Here is a 13,281-nt window from a genome sequence, read left to right on the forward strand (position 1 = left end):
TCCATGTACATTCCCTCATTCATAAGACTGACACTACATCCTGTATCAATCTCAAAGTTTACAAGTCTGCCATTAACATGCAACTCAACAGTGAGGGGTTTCACTTTCTTCAATGCCTCAGTTTTTACACATCCCAAAGTGAATGTTTCTTCAGATTCATCACTCTCATTATTTTCACTTACATTGAATGCTCGATGCGGACGCACTCCTTTTCCACCTTTTCCAGTTGTTGCGTGTCCACTCTGTTGGCTTTTGTTTCGACAGGCTTTGGCGATATGTCCGATTTTCCCGCACACATAACACTTATGAGAATAGCTCTTTGCTTACCCTCATCTTCGATTCCATTAGCCACGAAAAATTGCTCCACTATTTCCGAATACTCTTCCCATGTTTGAGCTTTTGCATCAAATGCTGCAAGTGAGCCAACAGTTCCTGTAGCCATGGTTAATCTTTTCTTTATCCTTCACAAACAGTTATCAGCACTCTGCTCCTTTTCACAATTTTAATCTGTTGTCAACCCAGGCTTTCCGCTTCATCCTCGTCGCCAAAAATGTGATATCGTCCATAATAATCACCACCACATGTATTGAGTTGAAGTCAATCCTTTACTTTCTGTTTGCAGCAGTTACAGCAAGAGGCATCAAAACACTCTATGCCCTCCATATGGCACATCTTCTTCCACCAACATCTTACCAAGATAAAACCCAACAACTCTAATATACAGATGACACCTAGTGGATACTCCAGGATACTACAATATGTCTGCTATATTTACATCCAGCCAATTGGTTGATGAAACATTTATTAAAATTAAGATACAATTAATACAAAACGAAATTAAATTTAAGCTTTGTGCTTTCTGTTTGAGGTCTCTGTGAAAGTTTTAAAGCAGTCTTTTAGTGCCGCTTTCAGAGCGCTCACGTCCATAACGGTCACATTGTTTTTTCCTCATAAATACAAACACGAAAAATAAAATGGAGAAATAAGACAGATATCCATCCAATTATAAGATGGATTTTATTGATAGGCTACTGATTTCATTGTATTAGTAACATACAGTGTCTTTGCATTCTGATTTAATTTATTGATTTAATTTAAGAAACCTGACATAAGATGACAGATATGACAAAAAAAATAAAAATCATATCATAGTCCGATTCATTTTTAGATTTGCCTTTTTTTATTCTGATGAATTTGTAAAGAAATCAGATATTCTCTTCTGACTCGCCATAGTTAGCTGAGTTTGTTTTCTCATTTGAATATTCTAATTTTAGCGCAGTCACGTCACGTCATTTGCCAGATCTACTTTTGAAATATATTTATTTCTCAAAATCACAAAACCACATTTGACAGCATATAAAAACGAAATTACATTGTGAATAATTTTATGAATAAAGGTGGAAAATTAAAAACCTGTTGAAAAACAAAAACTTTATTTTAAGTCATATTTTAAATTTGAAGGCCGTGATTTTAAAGGAAGCCAACTTTCAAACAAAACTGTTAGAAACAAATTCAACAACATTTATTTTCCTATATTAGCTTATAGAAACTCAATTTCACATTATTTCTCAAAAGATACCATTCACATACTTAGAACCAAATATTTAAAATTCCCTTTTCCTCCCAAAGTAAGAAGTTCATTTTAAAATTTTAAATGGGATATATCCATCGAGTGAATATTTACGACTTCGATTTGGATTTGACTCAAATAAATGTTTATTTTGTGATGATATTGAAACCACGGAGCATCTGTTTTTTCATTGTATGTATGCAAGGCCGTATTAACCATAGTGCTAGGCGGGGCTAAAGCCCCAGGGCCCGAGCAAGGAGGGGGCCCGTGATTGGCTGTGGAGCATATTGAATAGCCATCGGTAACGCTGATTGCCAAAGCCTTACCACGCCCCACACAAATCAGCCCTGTTACTTGGTGGCGCTTTGCCGTAAATTACATGCATTATCATGGTATCATTATCAATATTATTAATTGACCGTTTGCAATTGACCCTCCTTTAGTTACTCACGAGTCACACCACACATCTTACTCACGCAGTGTTTTCGGTGCTGATGCAGAAGTGACGCGTTCATGAACGGCACCTAAAAGCTGTCACAAAGAACCAGCAAGTAATGATTATGAATATGTAAAATTTTGCAATGAGACATTTTAATTGTTTATTGCAAAGATGAAGTTGACGATAGGCTCCTGACTCGCGATCTTCAGTAGGCTAGTGAATGCGCCGGGCCGGAGAGAAATGCACATTTCGATTACATAGTTTTATTTTGTTTTGAATGGTTCTTTTTAAAAGTAAATGTTTCTGTAGATAATAGATAATAGATATATTTCAATTTTGTTTTAGGTCTGTGAGGCGAGTAGGCTACCTTTTATACGCTGAGTTTCGGGATGATCTTAAACTCCAGTTCAGGCGCCGGCTTGATTATATAGGCTATATTTAGCCTACTTTTTATTTAGGCTATTAAATCCAGGAAATTGGTTAATGGAAAATGTATTAAAATTAAGATACAATTAATACAAAACGAAAGTCGATTTAAAGAAAGGCTTTGTGCTTTCTGTTTGAGGTCTCTGTGAAAGTTTTAAAGTCTTTTAGTAGCCTACCTCTTCTGTAATGGAGAACTGTCAGCCTAACATTGTTTTTTTCCTCATAAATGCGAAAACGAAAAATAAAAGACAAAAGACTTTTTTTAAAAGACAAACCATCAATTTTTGGGAAAAAAATATGGATTTATAGCATTTTGGAAAAAAATGGATGGATTTATAACGTTTTGGGGAAACAAATGGATGGATTTATATCGTTTTGAAATGAAAAAAAAAAAAATTTAAATTCATCATCAACAATATTGTTGTTTGATTTAATGATCACAGTTCAACATGTTCAGACTGAGCCAAACACACACACACACACACACACACACACACACACACACACAAAAACACATTTTAACAGGATAAATTGAATATTCACAAAATGTGTGGGTCTAGGTAAAAAATAAAATTTTCCTGAAAACTGATTCATTGAAATGGATTTATCGCGTTTTGGAAAAGAGTTCCTCATCATTATTGTAAGATAAAATTACTCTTATAATGACAACATTTTGCTCATTATCCACCCCTATATCCGCTATTAGCAAGTCATATTGACATAAAGAATTCTGTAGTTGGTGACCTAAAGTGATGGGGAGGGGGGCAGTAACTCGTAGCCCCGTAGTGAGGTCTTAATGCGGCCCTGTATGTATGTGGAGGCCTTATGGTCTGATATTTATGACGGGCTTTACCCAAAAATACCTCACCTCGAAGAATTCACTGCAAAGGACATTATCTATGGACTTATAATGAACAATAACAGATAACTTCCTGGTTAACAACATCTTCATGCTTGGAAAATTTTATGTTCACAAATCAAAATAGGCCTACCTAAAGATGAAACCAATGTTCTGTGCATTTCATGGTGAATTTGTTTCTTATACATAAGCCTTCAAAGTGATAAAAATGAAAAACGCAATTAGTTATTTTTCCACCAGAAGAATATGATTTAAAAGAAAAACCTTAGCCCCTTAATTTTTTTAAATTTTTTAATTTTTATTTTTTCTGTGTATTTGTGGTTATTTCATGAACCTGTTTTGTATGTTTTTTTTATGTAAAGATTTACTAATACTGCCATATTGTTTGTACATTAATAATTGTTCAATAAAAAAAGCTAAAAAAATCTCTGCTGTCAGAACACATTTTACATGTCTCTTCTGTAAAGTAGCCTACCTATTAATGAGTTGATCTTAATCAGATGGTTTTGATTGAGGAAACATGCAGCATATACAGAACAGACAGCAAAACCCATAAAACATTACGTTTAACAGGTCAATTAAATGACCAGTTAAAAAAATAATGAATAGGCTACCTTTCTTTTTTAACCTTTCTTCTGTTTTCGATTTACATAGGCAGCAATATTACCTTTAAACACACACATAAATACATATATAAATAAATAAATATATAATCATATATAAATGAGATATATTACTAGTGTCTACACTGTCTACCCACCAACCGACTATCCTGCGGAGGGCTAACAACCCACCCAGGAGAAACTCTTTTGTTACGAAACCGATCAGAGAAAGAAGCCGGACTTCCCAACACGGTAACGGACCCCAGCCTGCCCCCGACCAACGAGTACGGATCAACCTTCGTCGCAGAATCCGAGTCGCCACATGGAATGTCCAGACACTCCTTCGCCCCGGAGCTGCCACCCTGCTGTCCTGAGAGCTCTGCCGCTATAACATCTCCTTGGCAGGGCTCTGTGAAGTCCGATGGCATGGCAATGGCGAAATAACAGCAGGCGACCATTGCTACTTCTGGAGTGGCCCCGAGAGACGGACAGGCCTTTATGGTGTGGCACTTGCCATCCCAAAGGCCCTCCGCAAGTCCCTCATCAGCTGGACACCCCTGAGCGACAGATTACTGTCGGCCCGCTTTCTCCACCAACATGGCAAGATGACAGTAATCGTTGCTTATGCCCCCACCGATGTCGCTGATGAGGATGCGAAGGATGTCTTCTTTGACCAACTCCATCAGGCTGTTGGCCAAGCCCCACCACACGACATCACCATCATCCTCACTGATGCCAACGCCACTCTGTCCAGCAGTGATCGGTCCACAGGCTCACCTGTCAGCACAACCTTTGCTGACAGGTCCACAAACGACAACGGTAACCGCCTTCTCCTTCTCTGCCACCACAACAACCTCTGCGTTGCTGATACCTGGTTTCCCCGGAAGCTTATCCATCACTGGACATGGTACAGCCCAGATGGCAGAACCAGGAAAGCGCTGGACCATATCCTCATTTCTCGACACTGGAAGCCGTTTGTCACTAACTGCCGTGTGTACCGAGGAGCAGAGCTTGGCAACACAGACCATCGCCTGCTGGTGGCCCAGCTTAAGTTAAAGCTGCGAGCCAACCAGCACACCAAGACTAAGCCTCGCCTGGACTCCTCCTTACTCAGTGATCCAAACATCGCCACATACTTCAGTTGCGCCATCCGTCGCACCTTTGATAACCTGGCTACCGACAAGGTGAACGACTGGCAGACCTTCAAGGAAAGTGTCATCCAGTCAGCTCACAATGTCTTTGGATGCTTTCGACCTTCCCCGAAAAAGCCTTGGATATCGGAGAGGACACTCAACATCATTGACCAGCGGCGTGAGGCCCAGCTCCGAGGTGACCTGACGGAGTATCAGCGACTGAACCGCCAGCGCAATGTGGCTATAGCCGAGGATAGGGAGAAGTTCTGGCAAGCAGAAGCTTAACACCTAGAGTCCGCGGCCAATAACAACAACATGAGCCGTGTCTTCAGTCTGCTGCGCCAAGCCCGTAATGGCCCACGCATCAAGACAGCCCTGGTGAAAGATTCTGATGGCAACCTTATAGCAACTGAAGCAAACTCCCTCGAACGCTGGAAAGAGCACTTCAGCCTCCTTCTGCAGCACGGTACCTCCCCGGCCGATCCCGCCATCTCATCGGCCGCTAACGCTGCAGCCCCTAGTGTTGTCTGCAGTACAGATCCTGTCACACCTGAGGAAGTCAGAGCCGCTCTGGAAAAACTTAACAACAGGAAAGCCCCCGGCATCTGTGCAATAACCGCTGAGATGCTAAAATCAGGCGGTGAAAGCATCGTTGAGTGGCTTACCCACATATTCAATGAGGTGTGGGAGACAGAGAGGATTCCCAGCGACTGGACCAGAGGAGTCATCTTGCCCTTCTGGAAACGTAAGGGTGACAGGCTAGTCTGCGGCAACCACAGAGGCATTACCCTTCTCTCCATCCCCGGCAAGCTCTTTACCAGGATCTTGCTCATCCGTGCTCTCCCAGCCATCAGAAGCAGCCACCGTCCCCAGCAGGCTGGCTTCATGCCTAATCGCTCCACAACAGACCAAATCTCCGCCGTTCGCTTGCTGATAGAGAAGACCTATGAATTTCGTAAAGATCGCCATCTTTATATCGGGTTCATAGATCTTAAGGCTGCCTTTGACACCGTCTGCCATACTTCACTGTGGAGTATCCTACATGCCCTTGGAGCACCACCCAAGATCGTTGCCCTGTTCAAGTTGCTTTATAGCAACGCTCAGAGCTGTGTCCGTATCAACGGCAGAGACTCAGACTGGTTTCCCATCTCCAGTGGCGTTCGCCAGGGCTGCGTGGCTGCTCCTGACCTCTTCAACTGCATCATTGACCATCTGATGTCAAGGGTTTGTGAGCGGGTCCCCGGAGTGAACTTCGGCAGTTACCACCTGACTGACTTGGAGTACGCTGACGACACCATCCTGCTCAGCACATCCTACAGCCAGCTGAGAGACGCTCTGGGCATATACAGTGAAGAGGCTGAGAAGCTTGGCCTCCAGGTGAGCTGGACGAAAACCAAGTTCATGTATGTCGGTGACGGACCGCATCCACCTTCCCTGCGGCTTGGCAATAACATTGTAGAGCATGTCAAGAACTTTGTGTATTTGGGATCCATAGTGACAGACAACGGGGACCTAAAACCAGAGATTACCCGCAGAAGAGCCCTGGCTGCGTCAGCCCTGCAGTCTCTCTGGAAACCACTCTGGCGGCACCAGACCATCTCACGCAAGACGAAGATCCGGATTTACAACTCAGCAGTACTCTCCATCCTGCTTTATGGCTCGGAGACTTGGCCCTTACATAAGACACTGGCTGCAAGATTAGATGGCTTTGATAGCAGGGCTCTCAGAACCATCGAGAACATCAGGTGGCCCCAGCGGGTTTCCAATCAAGTGCTTAGAGCCCACACATGCCAGCCCAGAGCATCCTGCCTGGCTGCGCAACGTCGCACCCGCTGGTTTGGCCATGTTCTCCGCCATCCTCCCGACCATCCGACAAGAGCCATTCTCCAGTTTGATCCGAAGGCTGCAGGCTGGAGACGACCACGAGGTAGACCCCGCACCCGATGGCTTGACGTCCTTGCGGGCGACCTCCAACAACATGGAGTTGCTATGGAGGATGCAGAGCAGCTGGCACAAGACCGTCAGCACTGGAAACAACTGGTTCATCTGGTCGGCTCAACGCACAGGGATGGGACGCCCCCCTACCCATCGCAGGAGCCAAAATAAAAAAATAACACTGTTGAAAACAGTGTGTTATGATCATATCCCAAATTAAAAAGGTACAATAGGAAAGATAATAGAATTTATCCTAATTGTTAATATCCAGACGTTTATCCACAGGTATGTAATATTCAGACGTTTATCCAGACGTTTATCCACACGTACGTTATTCAGACGTTTATTCAGACGTTTATCCAGACGTTTATCCACACGTACGTTATTCAGACGTTTATTCAGACGTTTATCCAGACGTTTATCCACACGTACGTTATTCAGACATTTATTCAGACGTTTATCCAGACGTACGTTATTCAGACGTTGATCCAGACGTTTATCCACACGTACGTTATCCAGGCGCAAAGTAAAAAAAATCCTTTCTCAGCTCCGTCGCCGCCGCGTCACCGCGCACTTTGAGCGCAGCTCCAACACGTGACCGTGACGTCTAACGTCTCATATCTTACGTCTGACGCCTGATTACTATGGAATTTTGGCCAGACGATTGGCGAGCGTATACACGTTAGTTCACCTCTCAGTTTGCTTAGCGATCGCCAAAAAGTGCACAAATCACACCTCCTAAGCGTGTGGGTTACTACCATAGATATCATATATAAACGCTAGATGTCTTATGGCGCAGTCACTTCCGGCATCACCGTTCGGCCATCTTGTCACAGTGAAGCTGTGAATTAAGGTGAGTGATCAGCATGCACACAAATCCACTTATCTCGCTGAAATCTTGACGGATTTACAAACGGTTTGGTTTCTTACAAACGTTATTAACGTGGCTATAATTACGAATGCTTGAACATGTATGTTATAATTATTCATATGTATGCAGTGTATGTATGCAGTGTCATAACTACATCTCTGACGTTTATAACAAACCAAACCGTTTGAAAATCGGTAGAAAATTGAGCAAGTTATGGTTATTTTAAAAGTTCATGCACCATTAAACGAGTGAGCGAGCACACTGTGGCAAGATGGCCGCCACGTGCGGACGTCGACCTCCATTGGCCAGCAGCGCGCACGAGACATCTAGCCTTTATATATGATATCTATGGTTACTACATCCAACAACCGAACATTTTAACTTACCCTCTCGTAACTTCTGCATCCTTTAGCTTGGACTACAAAATTGCAGCGAGAAATAAAAATGGCGGATTGCTCGAAGTGTTGGGCCGGAAGTCAATGTCCTTATTTGGCAGTTCCGCTGCAAATACTGTGACGTAATAGTTCAAAAAACGTCATAGATAACAGAAAAATCGGAACAGGTTGAAAAATATGACCAAAACAGAATATAAAGATATCAACGAAGCACCTGAAGAGAATAATTTCATATTTTCTGTACTTCTAAACACTCCAAATATACAACAAAATGCATTTAAGGGCTAAAAAAGTGCATTTGGCATGATATGTCCCCTTTAGTGATATGCTAAAGCTCGCCAGCACATTGATGTGATTGGTTAAAAGGTAGTTTGCAATGTCAGAAACACCAGCAATTTCAAACCACGTTTTTGAGACTGTCTTTTTTTCACTGCAGTTTTAAGGACAAAATACTCAGCAACGGTGTTGACATGAATTTGCACATGATTTGTCTTAACCCAGACAGCAACATAGTGTCTGCCCAGATCCGGGCCACATCTGGTGCATGTGGATTCCATGCGTACCAGATGTGGGCCGGATCTGGGCCGACATTGTTGCTGTCTGGGAAAGCATATTAAAAACACCACATACTGTAGACATATAAACAACATTAAAAACTTTTAATGTCTTGTTTTCACCACAGGGGATCTTTAACTTAAAAAAAGTAAGGAAATAAGTAAATACACTTCGTGCGTAATTTAGAAAAAAACTTGACAATTCCCCATAACTTAATTTAACTTATTTTTTTCAATTACGCATTAAGTGTATTTATTCAAGTCTGTGCAGAGGGTACTGACCACTAGGCTATTGGGTTTAGCAATTAGCTATAATGTGATAAATATTAGAACCTCATTATGTAAGAAACATAGGGGGAACAGAATCCGACGGCAAAAAAACAGCTGTCGGAATCCGTTCCCCCACTCCCATTATGAGAGGTGTTGATGTAATGGCTTAAAAAAATGCTTATTTTATTTTTGTGTGTGGATGGAGCTTAACTTGCATCAGTTTAAAGAATATATTTTTTTGCCTTTTATTATGATAGGACAGTATAGTATCAAGAAAGTTTGACGAACCGGGACTTGAACTCGGGTCGTAATAAGCTGAAAAACAATGAATGTCTGTGCAGAGGGTACTGAACACTAGGCTATTGGGTTCTGTTATTATCTACAATGTGATAAATATTAAAACCTCATTGTTAGAAACATAGGGGGAACCGAATGTGACGGCAAATAGTTCAGCTGTCGAAATCCGTTCCCCCACTCCCATTATGAGAGATGTTGATGTAATGGCTTAAAAATGCTGATTTTATTGTTGTGTGTGGATGGAGCTTAACTTGCATCAGTTTAAAGAATATATTTTTTTGCCTTTTATTATGATAGGACAGTAGAGTATCAAGAAAGTTTGACGAACCGGGACTTGAACTCGGGTCGCCCATAGCTAAACAAAAAAATTTGTCAGGTAACTGACCACTAGGCTATTGAGGCTAGTAATTTGCTTTAATTTGATAAATAGTTGAACCTCAGTTTGTCAGAAATATGGGGGGAACAGAATCCGACGGCAAAAAAAACAGCTGTCGGAATCCGTTCCCCCACTCCCATTATGAGAGGTGTTGATGTAATGGCTTAAAAAAATGCTGATTTTATTTTTGTGTGTGGATGGAGCTTAACTTGCATCAGTTTAAAGAATATATTTTTTTTGCCTTTTATTATGATAGGACAGTATACTATCAAGAAAGTTTGACGAACCGGGACTTGAACTCGGGTCGTAATAAGCTGAAAAACAATGAATGTCTGTGCAGAGGGTACTGAACACTAGACTATTGGGTTCTGCAATTAGCTGCAATGTGATAAATGTTAGAACCTCATTATGTAAGAAACATAGGGGGAACAGATTCCGACGGCAAATAGTTCAGCTGTCGAAATCCGTTTCCCCATTCCAATGATGAGAGATGTTGATATATCGGCTTAAAATATGCTTATTCTATTCTGTGTGTGGATGGAGCTTAAACAGCATCAATTTGATAAATATTAGAACCTCAGTTTGTCAGAAATATGGGGGGAACAGAATCCGACGGCAAAAAAAACAGCTGTCGAAATCCGTTCCCCCACTCCCATTATGAGAGATGTTGATGTAATGGCTTAAAAATGCTGATTTTATTGTTGTGTGTGGATGGAGCTTAACTTGCATCAGTTTAAAGAATATATTTTTTTGCCTTTTATTATGATAGGACAGTAGAGTATCAAGAAAGTTTGACGAACCGGGACTTGAACTCGGGTCGCCCATAGCTAAACAAAAAAATTTGTCAGGTAACTGACCACTAGGCTATTGAGGCTAGTAATTTGCTTTAATTTGATAAATAGTTGAACCTCAGTTTGTCAGAAATATGGGGGGAACAGAATCCGACGGCAAAAAAAACAGCTGTCGGAATCCGTTCCCCCACTCCCATTATGAGAGGTGTTGATGTAATGGCTTAAAAAAATGCTGATTTTATTTTTGTGTGTGGATGGAGCTTAACTTGCATCAGTTTAAAGAATATATTTTTTTTGCCTTTTATTATGATAGGACAGTATACTATCAAGAAAGTTTGACGAACCGGGACTTGAACTCGGGTCGTAATAAGCTGAAAAACAATGAATGTCTGTGCAGAGGGTACTGAACACTAGACTATTGGGTTCTGCAATTAGCTGCAATGTGATAAATGTTAGAACCTCATTATGTAAGAAACATAGGGGGAACAGATTCCGACGGCAAATAGTTCAGCTGTCGAAATCCGTTTCCCCATTCCAATGATGAGAGATGTTGATATATCGGCTTAAAATATGCTTATTCTATTCTGTGTGTGGATGGAGCTTAAACAGCATCAATTTGATAAATATTAGAACCTCAGTTTGTCAGAAATATGGGGGGAACAGAATCCGACGGCAAAAAAAACAGCTGTCGGAATCCGTTCCCACACCCATTATGAGAGGTGTTGATGTAATGGCTTAAAAAAATGCTGATTTTATTTTTGTGTGTGGATGGAGCTTAACTTGCATCAGTTTAAAGAATATATATTTTTGCCTTTTATTATGATAGGACAGTATAGTATCAAGAAAGTTTGACGAACCGGGACTTGAACTCGGGTCGCCCATAGCTAAAAAAAAAAATTGTCAGGTAACTGACCACTAGGCTATTGAGGATACTAATTTGCTTTAATTTGATAAATAGTTGAACCTCTGTTTGTCAGAAATATGGGGGGAACAGAATCCGACAGCAAAAAAAACAGCTGTCGGAATCCGTTCCCCCACTCCCATTATGAGAGGTTTTGATGTAATGGCTTAAAAAATGCTGATTTTATTTTTGTGTGTGGATGGAGCTTAACTTGCATCAGTTTAAAGAATATATTTTTTTGCCTTTTATTATGATAGGACGGTAGAGTATCAAGAAAGTTTGACGAACCGGGACTTGAACTCGGGTAGTAATAAGCTGAAAAACAATGAATGTCTGTGCAGAGGGTACTGAACACTAGGCTATTGGGTTCAGCAATTAGCTGCAATGTGATAAATATTAGAACCTCATTATGTAAGAAACATAGGGGGAACAGAATCCGACGGCAAAAAAACAGCTGTCGGAATCCGTTCCCCCACTCCCATTATGAGAGGTGTTGATGTAATGGCTTAAAAAAATGCTGATTTTATTTTTGTGTGTGGATGGAGCTTAACTTGCATCAGTTTAAAGAATATATTTTTTTGCCTTTTATTATGATAGGACAGTATAGTATCAAGAAAGTTTGACGAACCAGGACTTGAACTCGGGTCGTAATAAGCTGAAAAACAATGAATGTCTGTGCAGAGGGTACTGAACACTAGGCTATTGGGTTCAGCAATTAGCTGCAATGTGAAAAATGTTAGAACCTCATTATGTAAGAAACATAGGGGGAACAGATTCCGACGGCAAATAGTTCAGCTGTCGAAATCCGTTCCCCCATTCCAATGATGAGAGATGTTGATATATCGGCTTAAAATATGCTTATTCTATTCTGTGTGTGGATGGAGCTTAAACAGCATCAATTTGATAAATATTAGAACCTCAGTTTGTCAGAAATATGGGGGGAACAAAATCCGACGGCAAAAAAAACAGCTGTCGGAATCCGTTCCCACACCCATTATGAGAGGTGTTGATGTAATGGCTTAAAAAAATGCTGATCTTATTTTTGTGTGTGGATGGAGCTTAACTTGCATCAGTTTAAAGAATATATTTTTTTGCCTTTTATTATGATAGGACAGTATAGTATCAAGAAAGTTTGACGAACCGGGACTTGAACTCGGGTCGCCCATAGCTAAAAAAAAAAAAAAATCAGGTAACTGACCACTAGGCTATTGAGGATAGTACTTTGTTTCAATTTGATAAATATTAGAACCTCAGTTTGTCAGAAATATGGGGGGAACAGAATCCGATGGCAAAAAAAACAGCTGTCGGAATCCGTTCCCCCACTCCCATTATTAGAGATGTTGATGTAATGGCTTAAAAAAATGCTGATTTTATTTTTGTGTGTGGATGGAGCTTACCTTGCATCAGTTTAAAGAATATATTTTTTTGCCTTTTATTATGATAGGACAGTAGAGTATCAAGAAAGTTTGACGAACCGGGACTTGAACTCGGGTCGCCCATAGCTAAAAAAAAAAAATTGTCAGGTAACTGATCACTAGGCTATTGAGGATACTAAATTGCTTTAATTTGATAAATAGTTGAACCTCAGTTTGTCAGAAATATGGGGGGAACAGAATCCGACAGCAAAAAAAACAGCTGTCGGAATCCGTTCCCCCACTCCCATTATGAGAGGTTTTGATGTAATGGCTTAAAAAATGCTGATTTTATTTTTGTGTGTGGATGGAGCTTAACTTGCATCAGTTTAAAGAATATATTTTTTTGCCTTTTATTATGATAGGACAGTATAGTATCAAGAAAGTTTGACGAACCGGGACTTGAACTCGGGTCGCCCATAGCTAAAAAAAAAAAATTGTCAGGTAACT

The sequence above is a fragment of the Abramis brama genome (assembly GCF_963993115.1).
Source record: "Abramis brama genome assembly, chromosome: 8".
NCBI lineage: Eukaryota > Metazoa > Chordata > Actinopteri > Cypriniformes > Leuciscidae > Abramis > Abramis brama.